This window comes from Salmo salar, chromosome 08 (assembly GCF_965601325.2).
Source record: "Salmo salar chromosome 08, fSalSal1, whole genome shotgun sequence".
NCBI classification, from domain to species: domain Eukaryota; kingdom Metazoa; phylum Chordata; class Actinopteri; order Salmoniformes; family Salmonidae; genus Salmo; species Salmo salar.
This window is the reverse complement of record NC_138298.1, coordinates 1,797,501-1,810,000: the sequence shown is the minus strand read 5'-3', so window position 1 is coordinate 1,810,000 and position 12,500 is coordinate 1,797,501. Positions and strand designations below refer to the sequence as shown.

The window sequence follows — 12,500 nt, the reverse complement described above, 5'->3', positions numbered from 1 at the left end:
TTTCACCAATTAGATAAGCAGCTTGAACTTTGTGTCACTGAAAAAGTAGAAGAAATTACAAACACTGTTCCCATCACTTTTTAGCACAGGTAGTTGGATAAAATACAAACTTTATTTCCTTTCATCATTTGAACAGGGCAAAGGAGCACAAAGCACACACAAGCTGCATTCAGCAACAATATTCTTGTTTGTCTTATAAATACAAGGCAGATGCTAATTGAAAACACAAGGAAATTTGATCCTATTAAAAAGGCAGGAAGCTGCATTTAGTCAATTCATCATTAAATGCTTAATACAAGGCAGTGTTGCTGATGAAATAGTGCAAGAGCACCCCCTCGTGGACAAAATGCTTACAGCACCTGGTATTCCTAGGCGGTCTCCCATCCAAGTACTAACCAGGCCCGACCCTGCTTAGCTTCCGAGATCAGACGAGATCGGGCGTACCCAGGCTGGTATGGCCGTAAGCGAGAAACAATCTCTTGCTACAACATATATAGTCAAAGTGAGTCTGATAAAACAGACATTTAGTCAATTCATCATTAAATGCTTAATACAAGGCAGTGTTGCTGATGAAATAGTGCAAGAGCACCCCCTCGTGGACAAAATGCTTACAGCACCTGGTATTCCCAGGCGGTCTCCCATCCAAGTACTAACCAGGCCCGACCCTGCTTAGCTTCCGAGATCAGACGAGATCGGGCGTACCCAGGCTGGTATGGCCGTAAGCGAGAAACAATCTCTTGCTACAACATATATAGTCAAAGTGAGTCTGATAAAACAGACATTTAGTCAATTCATCATTAAATGCTTAATACAAGGCAGTGTTGCTGATGAAATAGTGCAAGAGCACCCCCTCGTGGACAAAATGCTTACAGCACCTGGTATTCCCAGGCGGTCTCCCATCCAAGTACTAACCAGGCCCGACCCTGCTTAGCTTCCGAGATCAGACGAGATCGGGCGTACCCAGGCTGGTATGGCCGTAAGCGAGAAACAATCTCTTGCTACAACATATATAGTCAAAATGAGTCTGATAAACAGACATTGCATTTTCACCAATTAGATAAGCAGCTTGAACTTTGTGTCACTGAAAAAGTAGAAGAAATTATAAACACTGTTCCCATCACTTTTTAGCACAGGTAGTTGGATAAAATACAAACTTTATTTCCTTTCATCATTTGAACAGGGCAAAGGAGCACAAAGCACACACAAGCTGCATTCAGCAACAATATTCTTGTTTGTCTTATAAATACAAGGCAGATGCTAATTGAAAACACAAGGAAATTTGATCCTATTAAAAAGGCAGGAAGCTGCATTTAGTCAATTCATCATTAAATGCTTACTACAAGGCAGTGTTGCTGATGAAATAGTGCAGGGGCACACCCTCGTGGACAAAATGCTTACAGCACCTGGTATTCCCAGGCGGTCTCCCATCCAAGTACTAACCAGGCCCGACCCTACTTCGCTTCCGAAATCAGACGAGATCGGGCGTACCCAGGCTGGTATGGCCGTATGGGAGAAACAATCTCTTGCTACAACATATATAGTCAAAGTGAGTGTGATAAACAGACATTGCATTTTCACCAATTAGATAAGCAGCTTGAACTTTGTGTCACTGAAAAAGTAGAAGAAATTACAAACACTGTTCCCATCACTTTTTAGCACAGGTAGTTGGATAAAATACAAACTTTATTTACTTTCATCATTTGAACAGGGCAAAGGAGCACAAAGCACACACAAGCTGCATTCAGCAACAATATTCTTGTTTGTCTTATAAATACAAGGCAGATGCTAATTGAAAACACAAGGAAATTTGATCCTATTAAAAAGGCAGGAAGCTGCATTTAGTCAATTCATCATTAAATGCTTAATACAAGGCAGTGTTGCTGATGAAATAGTGCAAGAGCACCCCCTCGTGGACAAAATGCTTACAGCACCTGGTATTCCTAGGCGGTCTCCCATCCAAGTACTAACCAGGCCCGACCCTGCTTAGCTTCCGAGATCAGACGAGATCGGGCGTACCCAGGCTGGTATGGCCGTAAGCGAGAAACAATCTCTTGCTACAACATATATAGTCAAAGTGAGTCTGATAAAACAGACATTTAGTCAATTCATCATTAAATGCTTAATACAAGGCAGTGTTGCTGATGAAATAGTGCAAGAGCACCCCCTCGTGGACAAAATGCTTACAGCACCTGGTATTCCCAGGCGGTCTCCCATCCAAGTACTAACCAGGCCCGACCCTGCTTAGCTTCCGAGATCAGACGAGATCGGGCGTACCCAGGCTGGTATGGCCGTAAGCGAGAAACAATCTCTTGCTACAACATATATAGTCAAAATGAGTCTGATAAACAGACATTGCATTTTCACCAATTAGATAAGCAGCTTGAACTTTGTGTCACTGAAAAAGTAGAAGAAATTATAAACACTGTTCCCATCACTTTTTAGCACAGGTAGTTGGATAAAATACAAACTTTATTTCCTTTCATCATTTGAACAGGGCAAAGGAGCACAAAGCACACACAAGCTGCATTCAGCAACAATATTCTTGTTTGTCTTATAAATACAAGGCAGATGCTAATTGAAAACACAAGGAAATTTGATCCTATTAAAAAGGCAGGAAGCTGCATTTAGTCAATTCATCATTAAATGCTTACTACAAGGCAGTGTTGCTGATGAAATAGTGCAGGGGCACACCCTCGTGGACAAAATGCTTACAGCACCTGGTATTCCCAGGCGGTCTCCCATCCAAGTACTAACCAGGCCCGACCCTACTTCGCTTCCGAAATCAGACGAGATCGGGCGTACCCAGGCTGGTATGGCCGTATGGGAGAAACAATCTCTTGCTACAACATATATAGTCAAAGTGAGTGTGATAAACAGACATTGCATTTTCACCAATTAGATAAGCAGCTTGAACTTTGTGTCACTGAAAAAGTAGAAGAAATTACAAACACTGTTCCCATCACTTTTTAGCACAGGTAGTTGGATAAAATACAAACTTTATTTACTTTCATCATTTGAACAGGGCAAAGGAGCACAAAGCACACACAAGCTGCATTCAGCAACAATATTCTTGTTTGTCTTATAAATACAAGGCAGATGCTAATTGAAAACACAAGGAAATTTGATCCTATTAAAAAGGCAGGAAGCTGCATTTAGTCAATTCATCATTAAATGCTTAATACAAGGCAGTGTTGCTGATGAAATAGTGCAAGAGCACCCCCTCGTGGACAAAATGCTCACAGCACCTGGTATTCCTAGGCGGTCTCCCATCCAAGTACTAACCAGGCCCGACCCTGCTTAGCTTCCGAGATCAGACGAGATCGGGCGTACCCAGGCTGGTATGGCCGTAAGCGAGAAACAATCTCTTGCTACAACATATATAGTCAAAGTGAGTCTGATAAAACAGACATTTAGTCAATTCATCATTAAATGCTTAATACAAGGCAGTGTTGCTGATGAAATAGTGCAAGAGCACCCCCTCGTGGACAAAATGCTTACAGCACCTGGTATTCCCAGGCGGTCTCCCATCCAAGTACTAACCAGGCCCGACCCTGCTTAGCTTCCGAGATCAGACGAGATCGGGCGTACCCAGGCTGGTATGGCCGTAAGCGAGAAACAATCTCTTGCTACAACATATATAGTCAAAGTGAGTCTGATAAAACAGACATTTAGTCAATTCATCATTAAATGCTTAATACAAGGCAGTGTTGCTGATGAAATAGTGCAAGAGCACCCCCTCGTGGACAAAATGCTTACAGCACCTGGTATTCCCAGGCGGTCTCCCATCCAAGTACTAACCAGGCCCGACCCTGCTTAGCTTCCGAGATCAGACGAGATCGGGCGTACCCAGGCTGGTATGGCCGTAAGCGAGAAACAATCTCTTGCTACAACATATATAGTCAAAATGAGTCTGATAAACAGACATTGCATTTTCACCAATTAGATAAGCAGCTTGAACTTTGTGTCACTGAAAAAGTAGAAGAAATTATAAACACTGTTCCCATCACTTTTTAGCACAGGTAGTTGGATAAAATACAAACTTTATTTCCTTTCATCATTTGAACAGGGCAAAGGAGCACAAAGCACACACAAGCTGCATTCAGCAACAATATTCTTGTTTGTCTTATAAATACAAGGCAGATGCTAATTGAAAACACAAGGAAATTTGATCCTATTAAAAAGGCAGGAAGCTGCATTTAGTCAATTCATCATTAAATGCTTACTACAAGGCAGTGTTGCTGATGAAATAGTGCAGGGGCACACCCTCGTGGACAAAATGCTTACAGCACCTGGTATTGCCAGGCGGTCTCCCATCCAAGTACTAACCAGGCCCGACCCTGCTTCGCTTCCGAGATGAGACGAGATCGGGCGTACCCAGGCTGGTATGGCCGTAAGCGAGAAACAATCTCTTGCTACAACATATATAGTCAAAGTGAGTGTGATAAACAGACATTGCATTTTCACCAATTAGATAAGCAGCTTGAACTTTGTGTCACTGAAAAAGTAGAAGAAATTACAAACACTGTTCCCATCACTTTTTAGCACAGGTAGTTGGATAAAATACAAACTTTATTTCCTTTCATCATTTGAACAGGGCAAAGGAGCACAAAGCACACACAAGCTGCATTCACCAACAATATTCTTGTTTGTCTTATAAATACAAGGCAGATGCTAATTGAAAACACAAGGAAATTTGATCCTATTAAAAAGGCAGGAAGCTGCATTTAGTCAATTCATCATTAAATGCTTACTACAAGGCAGTGTTGCTGATGAAATAGTGCAGGGGCACACCGTCGTGGACAAAATGCTTACAGCACCTGGTATTCCCAGGCGGTCTCCCATCCAAGTACTAACCAGGCCCGACCCTGCTTCGCTTCCGAAATCAGACGAGATCGGGAGTACCCAGGCTGGTATGGCCGTATGCGAGAAACAATCTCTTGCTACAACATATATAGTCAAAGTGAGTGTGATAAACAGACATTGCATTTTCACCAATTAGATAAGCAGCTTGAACTTTGTGTCACTGAAAAAGTAGAAGAAATTACAAACACTGTTCCCATCACTTTTTAGCACAGGTAGTTGGATAAAATACAAACTTTATTTCCTTTCATCATTTGAACAGGGCAAAGGAGCACAAAGCACACACAAGCTGCATTCAGCAACAATATTCTTGTTTGTCTTATAAATACAAGGCAGATGCTAATTGAAAACACAAGGAAATTTGATCCTATTAAAAAGGCAGGAAGCTGCATTTAGTCAATTCATCATTAAATGCTTACTACAAGGCAGTGTTGCTGATGAAATAGTGCAGGGGCACACCCTCGTGGACAAAATGCTTACAGCACCTGGTATTCCCAGGCGGTCTCCCATCCAAGTACTAACCAGGCCCGACCCTGCTTCGCTTCCGAAATCAGACGAGATCGGGCGTACCCAGGCTGGTATGGCCGTATGCGAGAAACAATCTCTTGCTACAACATATATAGTCAAAGTGAGTGTGATAAACAGACATTGCATTTTCACCAATTAGATAAGCAGCTTGAACTTTGTGTCACTGAAAAAGTAGAAGAAATTATAAACACAGTTCCCATCACTTTTTCGCACAGGTAGTTGGATAAAATACAAACTTTATTTCCTTTCATCATTTGAACAGGGCAAAGGAGCACAAAGCACACACAAGCTGCATTCAGCAACAATATTCTTGTTTGTCTTATAAATACAAGGCAGATGCTAATTGAAAACACAAGGAAATTTGATCCTATTAAAAAGGCAGGAAGCTGCATTTAGTCAATTCATCATTAAATGCTTACTACAAGGCAGTGTTGCTGATGAAATAGTGCAGGGGCACACCCTCGTGGACAAAATGCTTACAGCACCTGGTATTCCCAGGCGGTCTCCGATCCAAGTACTAACCAGGCCCGACCCTACTTCGCTTCCGAAATCAGACGAGATCGGGCGTACCCAGGCTGGTATGGCCGTATGGGAGAAACAATCTCTTGCTACAACATATATAGTCAAAGTGAGTGTGATAAACAGACATTGCATTTTCACCAATTAGATAAGCAGCTTGAACTTTGTGTCACTGAAAAAGTAGAAGAAATTACAAACACTGTTCCCATCACTTTTTAGCACAGGTAGTTGGATAAAATACAAACTTTATTTCCTTTCATCATTTGAACAGGGCAAAGGAGCACAAAGCACACACAAGCTGCATTCAGCAACAATATTCTTGTTTGTCTTATAAATACAAGGCAGATGCTAATTGAAAACACAAGGAAATTTGATCCTATTAAAAAGGCAGGAAGCTGCATTTAGTCAATTCATCATTAAATGCTTACTACAAGGCAGTGTTGCTGATGAAATAGTGCAGGGGCACACCCTCGTGGACAAAATGCTTACAGCACCTGGTATTCCCAGGCGGTCTCCCATCCAAGTACTAACCAGGCCCGACCCTGCTTAGCTTCCGAGATCAGACGAGATCGGGCGTACCCAGGCTGGTATGGCCGTAAGCGAGAAACAATCTCTTGCTACAACATATATAGTCAAAGCGAGTCTGATAAAACAGATATTTAGTCAATTCATCATTAAATGCTTAATACAAGGCAGTGTTGCTGATGAAATAGTGCAAGAGCACCCCCTCGTGGACAAAATGCTTACAGCACCTGGTATTCCCAGGCGGTCTCCCATCCAAGTACTAACCAGGCCCGACCCTGCTTAGCTTCCGAGATCAGACGAGATCGGGCGTACCCAGGCTGGTATGGCCGTAAGCGAGAAACAATCTCTTGCTACAACATATATAGTCAAAATGAGTCTGATAAACAGACATTGCATTTTCACCAATTAGATAAGCAGCTTGAACTTTGTGTCACTGAAAAAGTAGAAGAAATTATAAACACTGTTCCCATCACTTTTTAGCACAGGTAGTTGGATAAAATACAAACTTTATTTCCTTTCATCATTTGAACAGGGCAAAGGAGCACAAAGCACACACAAGCTGCATTCAGCAACAATATTCTTGTTTGTCTTATAAATACAAGGCAGATGCTAATTGAAAACACAAGGAAAGTTGATCCTATTAAAAAGGCAGGAAGCTGCATTTAGTCAATTCATCATTAAATGCTTACTACAAGGCAGTGTTGCTGATGAAATAGTGCAGGGGCACACCCTCGTGGACAAAATGCTTACAGCACCTGGTATTCCCAGGCGGTCTCCCATCCAAGTACTAACCAGGCCCGACCCTGCTTCGCTTCCGAGATCAGACGAGATCGGGCGTACCCAGGCTGGTATGGCCGTAAGCGAGAAACAATCTCTTGCTACAACATATATAGTCAAAGTGAGTGTGATAAACAGACATTGCATTTTCACCAATTAGATAAGCAGCTTGAACTTTGTGTCACTGAAAAAGTAGAAGAAATTACAAACACTGTTCCCATCACTTTTTAGCACAGGTAGTTGGATAAAATACAAACTTTATTTCCTTTCATCATTTGAACAGGGCAAAGGAGCACAAAGCACACACAAGCTGCATTCAGCAACAATATTCTTGTTTGTCTTATAAATACAAGGCAGATGCTAATTGAAAACACAAGGAAATTTGATCCTATTAAAAAGGCAGGAAGCTGCATTTAGTCAATTCATCATTAAATGCTTACTACAAGGCAGTGTTGCTGATGAAATAGTGCAGGGGCACACCCTCGTGGACAAAATGCTTACAGCACCTGGTATTCCCAGGCGGTCTCCCATCCAAGTACTAACCAGGCCCGACCCTGCTTAGCTTCCGAGATCAGACGAGATCGGGCGTACCCAGGATGGTATGGCCGTAAGCGAGAAACAATCTCTTGCTACAACATATATAGTCAAAGTGAGTCTGATAAAACAGATATTTAGTCAATTCATCATTAAATGCTTAATACAAGGCAGTGTTGCTGATGAAATAGTGCAAGAGCACCCCCTCGTGGACAAAATGCTTACAGCATCTGGTATTCCCAGGCGGTCTCCCATCCAAGTACTAACCAGGCCCGACCCTGCTTAGCTTCCGAGATCAGACGAGATCGGGCGTACCCAGGCTGGTATGGCCGTAAGCGAGAAACAATCTCTTGCTACAACATATATAGTCAAAGTGAGTCTGATAAAACAGATATTTAGTCAATTCATCATTAAATGCTTAATACAAGGCAGTGTTGCTAATGAAATAGTGCAAGAGCACCCCCTCGTGGACAAAATGCCTACAGCACCTGGTATTCCCAGGCGGTCTCCCATCCAAGTACTAACCAGGCCCGACCCTGCTTAGCTTCCGAGATCAGACGAGATCGGGCGTACCCAGGCTGGTATGGCCGTAAGCGAGAAACAATCTCTTGCTACAACATATATAGTCAAAATGAGTCTGATAAACAGACATTGCATTTTCACCAATTAGATAAGCAGCTTGAACTTTGTGTCACTGAAAAAGTAGAAGAAATTATAAACACTGTTCCCATCACTTTTTAGCACAGGTAGTTGGATAAAATACAAACTTTATTTCCTTTCATCATTTGAACAGGGCAAAGGAGCACAAAGCACACACAAGCTGCATTCAGCAACAATATTCTTGTTTGTCTTATAAATACAAGGCAGATGCTAATTGAAAACACAAGGAAATTTGATCCTATTAAAAAGGCAGGAAGCTGCATTTAGTCAATTCATCATTAAATGCTTACTACAAGGCAGTGTTGCTGATGAAATAGTGCAGGGGCACACCCTCGTGGACAAAATGCTTACAGCACCTGGTATTGCCAGGCGGTCTCCCATCCAAGTACTAACCAGGCCCGACCCTGCTTCGCTTCCGAGATCAGACGAGATCGGGCGTACCCAGGCTGGTATGGCCGTAAGCGAGAAACAATCTCTTGCTACAACATATATAGTCAAAGTGAGTGTGATAAACAGACATTGCATTTTCACCAATTAGATAAGCAGCTTGAACTTTGTGTCACTGAAAAAGTAGAAGAAATTACAAACACTGTTCCCATCACTTTTTAGCACAGGTAGTTGGATAAAATACAAACTTTATTTCCTTTCATCATTTGAACAGGGCAAAGGAGCACAAAGCACACACAAGCTGCATTCAGCAACAATATTCTTGTTTGTCTTATAAATACAAGGCAGATGCTAATTGAAAACACAAGGAAATTTGATCCTATTAAAAAGGCAGGAAGCTGCATTTAGTCAATTCATCATTAAATGCTTACTACAAGGCAGTGTTGCTGATGAAATAGTGCAGGGGCACACCCTCGTGGACAAAATGCTTACAGCACCTGGTATTCCCAGGCGGTCTCCCATCCAAGTACTAACAAGGCCCGACCCTGCTTCGCTTCCGAGATCAGACGAGATCGGGCGTACCCAGGCTGGTATGGCCGTAAGCGAGAAACAATCTCTTGCTACAACATATATAGTCAAAGTGAGTCTGATAAAACAGACATTTAGTCAATTCATCATTAAATGCTTAATACAAGGCAGAGTTGCTGATGAAATAGTGCAAGAGCACCCCCTCGTGGACAAAATGCTTACAGCACCTGGTATTCCCAGGCGGTCTCCCATCCAAGTACTAACCAGGCCCGACCCTGCTTAGCTTCCGAGATCAGACGAGATCGGGCGTACCCAGGCTGGTATGGCCGTAAGCGAGAAACAATCTCTTGCTACAACATATATAGTCAAAGTGAGTCTGATAAAACAGATATTTAGTCAATTCATCATTAAATGCTTAATACAAGGCAGTGTTGCTGATGAAATAGTGCAAGAGCACCCCCTCGTGGACAAAATGCTTACAGCACCTGGTATTCCCAGGCGGTCTCCCATCCAAGTACTAACCAGGCCCGACCCTGCTTCGCTTCCGAGATCAGACGAGATCGGGCGTACCCAGGCTGGTATGGCCGTAAGCGAGAAACAATCTCTTGCTACAACATATATAGTCAAAGTGAGTGTGATAAACAGACATTGCATTTTCACCAATTAGATAAGCAGCTTGAACTTTGTGTCACTGAAAAAGTAGAAGAAATTACAAACACTGTTCCCATCACTTTTTAGCACAGGTAGTTGGATAAAATACAAACTTTATTTCCTTTCATCATTTGAACAGGGCAAAGGAGCACAAAGCACACACAAGCTGCATTCAGCAACAATATTCTTGTTTGTCTTATAAATACAAGGCAGATGCTAATTGAAAACACAAGGAAATTTGATCCTATTAAAAAGGCAGGAAGCTGCATTTAGTCAATTCATCATTAAATGCTTACTACAAGGCAGTGTTGCTGATGAAATAGTGCAGAGGCACACCCTCGTGGACAAAATGCTTACAGCACCTGGTATTCCCAGGCGGTCTCCCATCCAAGTACTAACCAGGCCCGACCCTGCTTAGCTTCCGAGATCAGACGAGATCGGGCGTACACAGGCTGGTATGGCCGTAAGCGAGAAACAATCTCTTGCTACAACATATATAGTCAAAGTGAGTCTGATAAAACAGACATTTAGTCAATTCATCATTAAATGCTTAATACAAGGCAGAGTTGCTGATGAAATAGTGCAAGAGCACCCCCTCGTGGACAAAATGCTTACAGCACCTGGTATTCCCAGGCGGTCTCCCATCCAAGTACTAACCAGGCCCGACCCTGCTTAGCTTCCGAGATCAGACGAGATCGGGCGTACCCAGGCTGGTATGGCCGTAAGCGAGAAACAATCTCTTGCTACAACATATATAGTCAAAGTGAGTCTGATAAAACAGATATTTAGTCAATTCATCATTAAATGCTTAATACAAGGCAGTGTTGCTGATGAAATAGTGCAAGAGCACCCCCTCGTGGACAAAATGCTTACAGCACCTGGTATTCCCAGGCGGTCTCCCATCCAAGTACTAACCAGGCCCGACCCTGCTTCGCTTCCGAGATCAGACGAGATCGGGCGTACCCAGGCTGGTATGGCCGTAAGCGAGAAACAATCTCTTGCTACAACATATATAGTCAAAGTGAGTGTGATAAACAGACATTGCATTTTCACCAATTAGATAAGCAGCTTGAACTTTGTGTCACTGAAAAAGTAGAAGAAATTACAAACACTGTTCCCATCACTTTTTAGCACAGGTAGTTGGATAAAATACAAACTTTATTTCCTTTCATCATTTGAACAGGGCAAAGGAGCACAAAGCACACACAAGCTGCATTCAGCAACAATATTCTTGTTTGTCTTATAAATACAAGGCAGATGCTAATTGAAAACACAAGGAAATTTGATCCTATTAAAAAGGCAGGAAGCTGCATTTAGTCAATTCATCATTAAATGCTTACTACAAGGCAGTGTTGCTGATGAAATAGTGCAGAGGCACACCCTCGTGGACAAAATGCTTACAGCACCTGGTATTCCCAGGCGGTCTCCCATCCAAGTACTAACCAGGCCCGACCCTGCTTAGCTTCCGAGATCAGACGAGATCGGGCGTACACAGGCTGGTATGGCCGTAAGCGAGAAACAATCTCTTGCTACAACATATATAGTCAAAGTGAGTCTGATAAAACAGACATTTAGTCAATTCATCATTAAATGCTTACTACAAGGCAGTGTTGCTGATGAAATAGTGCAAGAGCACACCCTCGTGGACAAAATGCTTACAGCACCTGGTATTCCCAGGCGGTCTCCCATCCAAGTACTAACCAGGCCCGACCCTGCTTAGCTTCCGAGATCAGACGAGATCGGGCGTACCCAGGCTGGTATGGCCGTAAGCGAGAAACAATCTCTTGCTACAACATATATAGTCAAAGTGAGTGTGATAAACAGACATTGCATTTTCACCAATTAGATAAGCAGCTTGAACTTTGTGTCACTGAAAAAGTAAAAGAAATTACAAACACCGTTCCCATCACTTTTTAGCACAGGTAGTTGGATAAAATACAAACTTTATTTCCTTTCATCATTTGAACAGGGCAAAGGAGAATTAAGCACACACAAGCTGCATTCAGCAACAATATTCTTGTTTGTCTTATAAATACAAGGCAGATGCTAATTGAAAACACAAGGAAATTTGATCCTATTAAAAAGGCAGGAAGCTGCATTTAGTCAATTCATCATTAAATGCTTACTACAAGGCAGTGTTGCTGATGAAATAGTGCAACAGCACACCCTCGTGGACAAAATGCTTACAGCACCTGGTATTCCCAGGCGGTCTCCCATCCAAGTACTAACCAGGCCCCACCCTGCTTAGCTTCCGAGATCAGACGAGATCGGGCGTACACAGGCTGGTATGGCCGTAAGCGAGAAACAATCTCTTGCTACAACATATATAGTCAAAGTGAGTCTGATAAAACAGACATTTAGTCAATTCATCATTAAATGCTTACTACAAGGCAGTGTTGCTGATGAAATAGTGCAAGAGCACACCCTCGTGGCCAAAATGCTTACAGCACCTGGTATTCCCAGGCGGTCTCCCATCGAAGTACTAACCAGGCCCGACCCTGCTTAGCTTCCGAGATCAGACGAGATCGGGC

General features: G+C 42.6%; 27 non-coding genes and 4 pseudogenes across 27 annotated transcripts in view; all 31 read right to left on the bottom strand.

Annotated features, from left to right (window-relative positions):
- Positions 1–347: 347 nt before the first annotated feature.
- Positions 348–466, bottom strand: LOC145882811 (5S ribosomal RNA). The gene has a single exon (XR_014394379.1). It is a non-coding gene; the product is annotated as a 5S ribosomal RNA (ribosomal RNA).
- A 139-nt stretch (positions 467–605) lies between these two features.
- Positions 606–724, bottom strand: LOC145854471 (5S ribosomal RNA). The gene has a single exon (XR_014375356.1). It is a non-coding gene; the product is annotated as a 5S ribosomal RNA (ribosomal RNA).
- A 139-nt stretch (positions 725–863) lies between these two features.
- On the bottom strand, positions 864–982 carry LOC145854470 (5S ribosomal RNA). Its single transcript, XR_014375355.1, has one exon. It is a non-coding gene; the product is annotated as a 5S ribosomal RNA (ribosomal RNA).
- A 409-nt stretch (positions 983–1,391) lies between these two features.
- Positions 1,392–1,510, bottom strand: LOC145853088 (uncharacterized; annotated as a pseudogene).
- Positions 1,511–1,919: 409 nt separating this feature from the next.
- On the bottom strand, positions 1,920–2,038 carry LOC145882810 (5S ribosomal RNA). The gene has a single exon (XR_014394378.1). It is a non-coding gene; the product is annotated as a 5S ribosomal RNA (ribosomal RNA).
- A 139-nt stretch (positions 2,039–2,177) lies between these two features.
- Positions 2,178–2,296, bottom strand: LOC145854468 (5S ribosomal RNA). Its single transcript, XR_014375353.1, has one exon. It is a non-coding gene; the product is annotated as a 5S ribosomal RNA (ribosomal RNA).
- Positions 2,297–2,705: 409 nt separating this feature from the next.
- On the bottom strand, positions 2,706–2,824 carry LOC145853087 (uncharacterized; annotated as a pseudogene).
- A 409-nt stretch (positions 2,825–3,233) lies between these two features.
- LOC145885306 (5S ribosomal RNA) lies at positions 3,234–3,352 on the bottom strand. The gene has a single exon (XR_014396887.1). It is a non-coding gene; the product is annotated as a 5S ribosomal RNA (ribosomal RNA).
- Positions 3,353–3,491: 139 nt separating this feature from the next.
- Positions 3,492–3,610, bottom strand: LOC145854467 (5S ribosomal RNA). Its single transcript, XR_014375352.1, has one exon. It is a non-coding gene; the product is annotated as a 5S ribosomal RNA (ribosomal RNA).
- Positions 3,611–3,749: 139 nt separating this feature from the next.
- LOC145854466 (5S ribosomal RNA) lies at positions 3,750–3,868 on the bottom strand. Its single transcript, XR_014375351.1, has one exon. It is a non-coding gene; the product is annotated as a 5S ribosomal RNA (ribosomal RNA).
- Positions 3,869–4,277: 409 nt separating this feature from the next.
- On the bottom strand, positions 4,278–4,396 carry LOC145853160 (uncharacterized; annotated as a pseudogene).
- A 409-nt stretch (positions 4,397–4,805) lies between these two features.
- LOC145851332 (5S ribosomal RNA) lies at positions 4,806–4,924 on the bottom strand. Its single transcript, XR_014373183.1, has one exon. It is a non-coding gene; the product is annotated as a 5S ribosomal RNA (ribosomal RNA).
- Positions 4,925–5,333: 409 nt separating this feature from the next.
- LOC145851275 (5S ribosomal RNA) lies at positions 5,334–5,452 on the bottom strand. Its single transcript, XR_014373125.1, has one exon. It is a non-coding gene; the product is annotated as a 5S ribosomal RNA (ribosomal RNA).
- Positions 5,453–5,861: 409 nt separating this feature from the next.
- On the bottom strand, positions 5,862–5,980 carry LOC145853466 (uncharacterized; annotated as a pseudogene).
- A 409-nt stretch (positions 5,981–6,389) lies between these two features.
- Positions 6,390–6,508, bottom strand: LOC145854465 (5S ribosomal RNA). Its single transcript, XR_014375350.1, has one exon. It is a non-coding gene; the product is annotated as a 5S ribosomal RNA (ribosomal RNA).
- Positions 6,509–6,647: 139 nt separating this feature from the next.
- Positions 6,648–6,766, bottom strand: LOC145854464 (5S ribosomal RNA). Its single transcript, XR_014375349.1, has one exon. It is a non-coding gene; the product is annotated as a 5S ribosomal RNA (ribosomal RNA).
- A 409-nt stretch (positions 6,767–7,175) lies between these two features.
- Positions 7,176–7,294, bottom strand: LOC145882598 (5S ribosomal RNA). Its single transcript, XR_014394166.1, has one exon. It is a non-coding gene; the product is annotated as a 5S ribosomal RNA (ribosomal RNA).
- A 409-nt stretch (positions 7,295–7,703) lies between these two features.
- On the bottom strand, positions 7,704–7,822 carry LOC145854303 (5S ribosomal RNA). The gene has a single exon (XR_014375188.1). It is a non-coding gene; the product is annotated as a 5S ribosomal RNA (ribosomal RNA).
- A 139-nt stretch (positions 7,823–7,961) lies between these two features.
- On the bottom strand, positions 7,962–8,080 carry LOC145885813 (5S ribosomal RNA). The gene has a single exon (XR_014397397.1). It is a non-coding gene; the product is annotated as a 5S ribosomal RNA (ribosomal RNA).
- Positions 8,081–8,219: 139 nt separating this feature from the next.
- Positions 8,220–8,338, bottom strand: LOC145882009 (5S ribosomal RNA). The gene has a single exon (XR_014393576.1). It is a non-coding gene; the product is annotated as a 5S ribosomal RNA (ribosomal RNA).
- Positions 8,339–8,747: 409 nt separating this feature from the next.
- On the bottom strand, positions 8,748–8,866 carry LOC145851037 (5S ribosomal RNA). Its single transcript, XR_014372886.1, has one exon. It is a non-coding gene; the product is annotated as a 5S ribosomal RNA (ribosomal RNA).
- A 409-nt stretch (positions 8,867–9,275) lies between these two features.
- LOC145850649 (5S ribosomal RNA) lies at positions 9,276–9,394 on the bottom strand. The gene has a single exon (XR_014372497.1). It is a non-coding gene; the product is annotated as a 5S ribosomal RNA (ribosomal RNA).
- Positions 9,395–9,533: 139 nt separating this feature from the next.
- Positions 9,534–9,652, bottom strand: LOC145854463 (5S ribosomal RNA). Its single transcript, XR_014375348.1, has one exon. It is a non-coding gene; the product is annotated as a 5S ribosomal RNA (ribosomal RNA).
- A 139-nt stretch (positions 9,653–9,791) lies between these two features.
- LOC145882597 (5S ribosomal RNA) lies at positions 9,792–9,910 on the bottom strand. The gene has a single exon (XR_014394165.1). It is a non-coding gene; the product is annotated as a 5S ribosomal RNA (ribosomal RNA).
- A 409-nt stretch (positions 9,911–10,319) lies between these two features.
- On the bottom strand, positions 10,320–10,438 carry LOC145881670 (5S ribosomal RNA). Its single transcript, XR_014393242.1, has one exon. It is a non-coding gene; the product is annotated as a 5S ribosomal RNA (ribosomal RNA).
- A 139-nt stretch (positions 10,439–10,577) lies between these two features.
- LOC145854462 (5S ribosomal RNA) lies at positions 10,578–10,696 on the bottom strand. Its single transcript, XR_014375347.1, has one exon. It is a non-coding gene; the product is annotated as a 5S ribosomal RNA (ribosomal RNA).
- A 139-nt stretch (positions 10,697–10,835) lies between these two features.
- LOC145882596 (5S ribosomal RNA) lies at positions 10,836–10,954 on the bottom strand. The gene has a single exon (XR_014394164.1). It is a non-coding gene; the product is annotated as a 5S ribosomal RNA (ribosomal RNA).
- Positions 10,955–11,363: 409 nt separating this feature from the next.
- Positions 11,364–11,482, bottom strand: LOC145881669 (5S ribosomal RNA). Its single transcript, XR_014393240.1, has one exon. It is a non-coding gene; the product is annotated as a 5S ribosomal RNA (ribosomal RNA).
- Positions 11,483–11,621: 139 nt separating this feature from the next.
- On the bottom strand, positions 11,622–11,740 carry LOC145854461 (5S ribosomal RNA). The gene has a single exon (XR_014375346.1). It is a non-coding gene; the product is annotated as a 5S ribosomal RNA (ribosomal RNA).
- A 409-nt stretch (positions 11,741–12,149) lies between these two features.
- LOC145882067 (5S ribosomal RNA) lies at positions 12,150–12,268 on the bottom strand. The gene has a single exon (XR_014393634.1). It is a non-coding gene; the product is annotated as a 5S ribosomal RNA (ribosomal RNA).
- A 139-nt stretch (positions 12,269–12,407) lies between these two features.
- The window catches only part of LOC145884612 (5S ribosomal RNA), a 119-nt gene continuing 26 nt past the window's right edge, over positions 12,408–12,500 (bottom strand). The window contains exon 1 of the ribosomal RNA XR_014396190.1: positions 12,408–12,500. This exon is cut by the window's right edge and continues 26 nt beyond it. This is a non-coding gene — a ribosomal RNA (5S ribosomal RNA).